Source organism: Eleutherodactylus coqui, unplaced genomic scaffold, assembly GCF_035609145.1.
Source record: "Eleutherodactylus coqui strain aEleCoq1 unplaced genomic scaffold, aEleCoq1.hap1 HAP1_SCAFFOLD_384, whole genome shotgun sequence".
NCBI lineage: Eukaryota > Metazoa > Chordata > Amphibia > Anura > Eleutherodactylidae > Eleutherodactylus > Eleutherodactylus coqui.
In genome coordinates, this window is record NW_027102147.1 from 25,001 (window position 1) to 31,918 (window position 6,918).

A 6,918-nucleotide genomic window follows, 5' to 3' on the forward strand; every position below is an offset into this window, starting at 1 on the left:
TTCCGTCTCCCTGGAACCGCGCCTCGGCCCCGAGGGCCCAGGTTCAACCTCATACCGGTTCTCACGACATGCATCGACACTCGGTGCAACTCCAGCAGCCGCAGCTCCCGCCGGCCCGGCCAGCCAGGTACGCACCCCTGGTCGGCGCTTGGAGCGTTTGCACTTTGTCGTTTTTTTCTCCAAGACTCCTATCTGCCAACTGCTGTGGACTTCAGCGGTGGCTGCCGCGGGCTATGCGCGGCCTCCTGGGGGTCCCGCCTGCCCGCGCAGGCAGCTAGGACGGGGTTATCAGCAAAGCCTGTGAGGCGCTCTCATGGGGAGGGGGGGCTCCGCAGCCCCCCAAGGTGGCTTCGTACACCTCTTGAACGTTGCGGCCCGGCCGCTCGGAGAGAGCGGTGTCTACCCGGGCAGACAGCCTGTCGGCCCCGCGGCCTGGGCAGGCGGAGCAGGTACTCTTGCGCTCGGGGGCTCTGCTCGGCCCGGAGAGTTGTGTGCGGGGCGCCGTCGCCTCGCTGGAACCAGGGGCGTCGTGACGTTCGCGCGCGCCTAGCCGCCGCCAGAACAGGCCAGAAAGGTTGAGCTGCATACGGATCTAAGCCGTTGCCCAAACTAACTCTGGCCCGTGTGACACAGCCGCGCGCGCGCTTTCCTACGACACTCGACCGCCGGGCTCCCTCGGCCTGGGAGGCACTCTCGGGGCGGGGGGCACCGCAGCCCCCCAAGGTGGCTTCGTACACCTCTTGAACGTGGCGCCCGGCCGCTCGGAGAGCGGGGTCTACCCGGGCAGACAGCCTGTTGGCCCCGCGGCCTGGACAGGCGGAGCGGGGACACTTGCGCTCGGGGGCTCTGCTCCAAGGAGCGAGAGCGGCCACTCTGCTCGGCCCGGAGAGTGGGGTGCGGGGCGCCGTCGCATCGCTGGAGCCAGGGGCGTCGTGCCGTGCGCGCACGCCTAGCCGCCGCCAGAACAGGCCGGAAAGGTTGAGCTGCATACGGATCTAAGCCGTTGCCCAAACTAACTCTGGCCCGTGTGACCGACACAGCCGCGCACGCGCTTTCCTACGACACTCGACCGCCGGGCTCCCTCGGCCTGGGAGGCACTCTCGGGGCGGGGGGCACCGCAGCCCCCCAAGGTGGCTTCCGTACACCTCTTGAACGTTGGGGCCCGGCCGCTCGGAGAGCGGGGTCTACCCGGGCAGACAGCCTGTCGGCCCCGCGGCCTGGACAGGCGGAGCGGGGACTCTTGCGCTCGGGGGCTCTGCTCCAAGGAGCGAGAGCGGCCGCTCTGCACGGCCCGGAGAGCGGGGTGCGGGGCGCCGTCGCCTCGCTGGAACCAGGGGCGTCGTGACGTTCGCGCGCGCCTAGCCGCCGCCAGAACAGGCCGGAAAGGTTGAGCTGCATACGGATCTAAGCCGTTGCCCAAACTAACTCTGGCCCGTGTGACCGACACAGCCGCGCACGCGCTTTCCTACGACACTCGACCGCCAGGCTCCCCTCGGCCTGGGAGGCACTCTCGGGGCGGGGGGCACCGCAGCCCCCCAAGGTGGCTTCGTACACCTCTTGAACGTGGCGCCCGGCCGCTCGGAGAGCGGGGTCTACCCGGGCAGACAGCCTGTCGGCCCCGCGGCCTGGACAGGCGGAGCGGGGACACTTGCACTCGGGGGCTCTGCTCCAAGGAGCGAGAGCGGCCACTCTGCTCGGCCCGGAGAGTGGGGTGCGGGGCGCCGTCGCATCGCTGGAGCCAGGGGCGTCGTGCCGTGCGCGCACGCCTAGCCGCCGCCAGAACAGGCCGGAAAGGATGAGCTTCATACGGATCTAAGCCGTTGCCCAAACTACCTCTGGCCCCTGTGACCGACACAGCCGTGGCACGCGCTTTCCTACGACACTCGACCGCCGGGCTCCCTCGGCCTGGGAGGCACTCTCGGGGAGGGGGGCACCGCAGCCCCCCCAAGGTGGCTTCCGTACACCTCTTGAACGTTGGGGCCCGGCCGCTCGGAGAGCGGGGTCTACCCGGGCAGACAGCCCGTCGGCCCCGCGGCCTGGACAGGCGGAGCGGGGACAAGCCAAGGCTACCGGCGGGCGGGATCGACCGGGTAGCCGCCGTGGGGAACACAACTTGGACGTCTCGCGCCGTCGCGGACCACCGTCCTCCGTCTCTCTCTCCCTCTCTCGGAAGGGAGGCCGCCCGAGGCGCACGGGCCTCGGACGGCCAGGGGTGGAAGGGCTCCACCCCAAGGTGGCTTCCGTACACCTCTTGAACGTTGGGGCCCGGCCGCTCGGTGAGAGCGGGGTCTACCCGGGCAGACAGCCCGTCGGCCCCGCGGCCTGGACAGGCGGAGCGGGGACAAGCCAAGGCTACCGGCGGGCGGGATCGACCGGGTAGCCGCCGTGGGGAACACAACTTGGACGTCTCGCGCCGTCGCGGACCACCGTCCTCCGTCTCTCTCTCCCTCTCTCGGAAGGGAGGCCGCCCGAGGCGCACGGGCCTCGGACGGCCAGGGGTGGAAGGGCTCCACCCCAAGGTGGCTTCCGTACACCTCTTGAACGTTGGGGCCCGGCCGCTCGGTGAGAGCGGGGTCTACCCGGGCAAACAGCCCGTCGGCCACGCGGCCTGGACAGGCGGAGCGGGGGCAAGCCAAGGCTACCGGCGGGCGGGATCGACCGGGTAGCCGCCGTGGGGAACACAACTTGGACGTCTCGCGCCGTCGCGGACCACCGTCCTCCGTCTCTCTCTCCCTCTCTCGGAAGGGAGGCCGCCCGAGGCGCACGGGCCTCGGACGGCCAGGGGTGGAAGGGCTCCACCCCAAGGTGGCTTCCGTACACCTCTTGAACGTTGGGGCCCGGCCGCTCGGTGAGAGCAGGGTCTACCCGGGCAAACAGCCTGTCGGCCACGCGGCCTGGACAGGCGGAGTGGGGGCAAGCCAAGGCTACCGGCGGGCGGGATCGACCGGGTAGCCGCCGTGGGGAACACAACTTGGACGTCTCGCGCCGTCGCGGACCACCGTCCTCCGTCTCTCTCTCCCTCTCTCGGAAGGGAGGCCGCCCGAGGCGCACGGGCCTCGGACGGCCAGGGGTGGAAGGGATCCACCCCCCGCGGGAAGGGGACGCGCGGCGGCACCCGGACGCGGGAGCGTTGACCCGGGGGTCTTTACTCCGCCGAGGCGTAGCCCGGAGAAGGAGCGAGACCGGCCGGCGGGGGTGGAACACCCCCTCATGCCTCGCTCCTTCTGGGGATAAAGCGCGTCGTCCGCAGGCCGCCGTCCCCTATCCCCGCCCTGGACCGCCCGCATCGGCCGGAGCCCGAGGGGACAGGCGGGGGTCCTTCGCTTTCGGGAAAACCGTCACCAAACGTGGGGCCCGTGGCCCCGCTCTCGGCCACCCTGAGGCGGGAGAGCCCGGATCGTTCTCTCTCTCGGCGTCGGCCCCACCGACGCCGTCGCACGGTGGCCTGGGAAAGGGCTGCACCCCCTGCGCCACGCTTCTCCCCCGGAGTACTCCCCCCGCAGGGGGCTCCGCGGGGTGTCCCGACGCGCAGAGTCGCTCGCCTTCTTCCGCGGGGGACGGGAGGGACGCCCACGCGCGTCCCTTCCCCATCCTCGAGAGCCGTACGCGCCGAGGGTGAACCCGCTCGCCGGGGCGCCGGGGAGCAGGGCCCTTGTGGTCCTTCCCCGGACATGGGCGCGGCGAGGGTCCCCCGGCCGCGACGGCTCTCCCGTTGACCCACTCTCTCGCCTTGGGTGGTGGTGATGGAGGCGGCTGCCTACGCCTCAGCCCGGCATCTCGGAGGGGGGTCGCCCGGGCAGCCAGCCAGCCAGCCTGTTGGCCCCGCGGCCTGCACAGGCGGAGTGGGGACACTTGCGCTCTATGACTCTGCTCCCAGGGAGGTGGCAGAGGGGCGGCCGCGGTGCTTTGACTTTGAGCGGTCCCCACTCCAGCACTCTGAGAAATAGTCACTTTGTCAAAGACCGCACACCGCTCGTTCCCTTATATGCAAAAAAGGTGTTCGTCCTGACGTTTTGCGAGCCCTTATTTTACCGTCGTCGGCGCTATCAGGGGAAACAGGCCCGCTCCTTCCGCCTTCATGGAACCGTAGCTCGGCCCCGAGGGCCCAGGATTACCCTCATACCGGTTCTCACGACATGCGTCGACACTCGGCTCGGCCCCGGCAGCCGCAGCTCCCGCCGGCCCGGCCAGCCGGGTCCGCACCCCTGGCCGGCGCCTGGAGCGTCTGGACTTTGTCGTTTTCTCTCCAAGACTCGTCTCTGCCAACTGCCGTGGACTTCGGCGGGGGCTGCCGCGGGCTGTGCCCGGCCTCTTGGGGGTCCCGCCTGCCCGCGCAGGCAGCTAGGACAGGGTTATCAGCGCTCTCAGGGGGGCCTCCGCAGACCCCCCACAGGTGGCTTCGTACACCTCTTGAACGTGGCGCCCGGCCGCTCGGTGAGAGCGGGGTCTTCCCAGGCAAGCCGCCTGTGGGCCCCGCGGCCTGGACAGGCGGAGCGGAGACAAGCCCAGGCTACCGGTAGGATCGACCGGCTGGCAGTCGTGGTGGAGCAACGGGGACGCCTCGCGCCGCCGCGGGCCGCCGTCCTCCGTCTCTCTCCCACTCTCGGAGGCAGGCCGCCCGAGGCCAACGGGCCTCGGACGGCGTGGGGTGGAAGGGCTCCACCCCAGGGGAAGAAAACACGCCCGCGCGCGTTTGCACAGTCTGCCCCGGCCCGGCATCTCGGAGGGGGGTCGCCCGGGCAGCCAGCCAGCCTGTCGGCCCCGCGGCCTGCACAGGCGGAGTGGGGACCCTCGCGCTCGATGACTCTGCTCCCAGGGAGGTGGCAGAGGGGCGGCCGCGGTGCTTTGACTTTGAGCGGTCCCCACTCCGCACATTGAGAAATAGTCACTTTGTCAAAGACCGCACACCGCTCGTTCCCTTATATGCAAAAAAGGTGTTCGTCCTGACGTTTTGCGAGGCCCTAATTTACCGCCGTCGGCGCTATCAGGGGAAACGGGCCCGCTCCTTCCGCCCTCCTGGAACCGTGCCTCGGCCCGGAGCGACCAGGATTACCCTCATACCGGTTCTCACGACATGCATTGACACTCGGCTCAGCCCCGGCAGCCGCAGCTCCCGCCGGCCCGGCCAGCCGGGTCCGCCCCCCGTGGCCGGCGCCTGGAGCGTTTGGACTTTGTCGTTTTTTCAAAGACTCATCTCTGCCAACTGCCCTGGGCTTCAGCAGTGGCTGCCGCGGGCTGTGCACGGCCTCCTGGGGGAGTCCCGCCTGCCCGCGCAGGCAGCTAGGACAGGGTTATCAGCGCTCTCAGGGGGGCCTCCGCAGACCCCCCACAGGTGGCTTCGTACACCTCTTGAACGTGGCGCCCGGCCGCTCGGAGAGCGGGGTCTACCCGGGCAGCCAGCCGGCCTGTCGGCCCCGCGGCCTGGACAGGCGGAGTGGGGACACTCGCGCTCGATGACTCTGCTCCCAGGGAGGTGGCAGAGGGGCGGCCGCGGTGCTTTGACTTTGAGCGGCCCCCACTCCCTTCCCAGCACTCTGAGAAATAGTCACTTTGTCAAAGACCGCACACCGCTCGTTCCCTTATATGCAAAAAAGGTGTTCGTCCTGACGTTTTGCGAGGCCTTAATTTACCGCCGTCGGCGCTATCAGGGGGAACAGGCCCGCTCCTTCCGCCTTCCTGGAACCGTGCCTCGGCCCCGAGGGCCCAGGATTACCCTCATACCGGTTCTCACGACAAGCATCGACACTCGGCTCAGCCCCAGCCGCCGCAGCTCCCGCCGGCCCGGCCAGCCGGGTCCGCCCTCCGTGGCCGGCGCCTGGAGCGTTTGGACTTTGTCGTTTTTCTCAAAGACTCATCTCTGCCAACTGCCGTGGGATTCAGCAGGGGCTGCCACGGCTGTTCCCCGCCTCCTGGGTGTCCTGCCCTGCAACACCGGAGGGTCAGGGGGGGTCTTGAGCAACTACTGGTAGGTGCAGCACCTCGGGGGCCCTCTGCAGCCAGCACACTGCTGCCAACAGCCCGCTCCCCATCACCAGCCAGCCCCTTCTGCATACATCTGGCGGGGGTGCTTTTTTGACTTCCCCCATTTTGGCCTATGGGGAAAAGCCAGGGGGAAAACCTCCAGAGTCAGGCCAACCTCCTGGAACTCCAGCTCGGCCTGGAGCTACTGGTTTGCCCCCTTCCCGGTTCTCAGGACATGCCTTGACACTCGGCTCTTCCCCAGCCGCCGCAGCTCCCCTCGGCCCGGCCAGCCGGGTCCGCCCCCCTGACCGGCGCCCGGAGCAGTTTGGACTTTGTCGTTTTTTTTCTCCAAGACTCATCTCTGCCAACTGCCAAGGACTTCAGCAGGGGCTGCCACCTGCTGTTCCCCGCCAATGGGTGTCCTACCCTGCAACACCGGAGGCTCAGGCAGGGTCTTGAGCAACTGCTGGTAGGTGCTCTCAGGGGGCCCCTCCACACCCCCAGGCCCACATCCAGGGCCTCCCTCCCGGCCCCTGGAGCAGCCAGCACCCCCTCACCGTCAGCACTCTCTCCCCGTTGGGACTGTGAAACTTTTCTGACCGTGCAAGCTTCGTCAAACGGCAAGGGGGCAACCGGCGTTCTGTGCCCGGCCTCCTGGGGTCCTGCCCGGGCACATCGGAGGCTCAGCCTGGGTTTTCAGCCACCACGGGCAGGTGCACTCAGGGGGCCCTCCGCAGCCGCCCATGCACACCTCTGCAGCCAGCACACCGCTGCCAACAGCCCGCTCCCCATCACCAGCCAGCCCCTTCTGCATACATCTGGCGGGGGTGCTTTTTTGACTTCCCCCCTTTTGGCCTATGGGGAAAAGCCAAGGGGAAAACCTCCAGAGTCAGGCCGACCTCCTGGAACTAGAGCTCGGCCTGGAGCCACCGGTTTGTCCCCTTCCCGGTTCTCAGG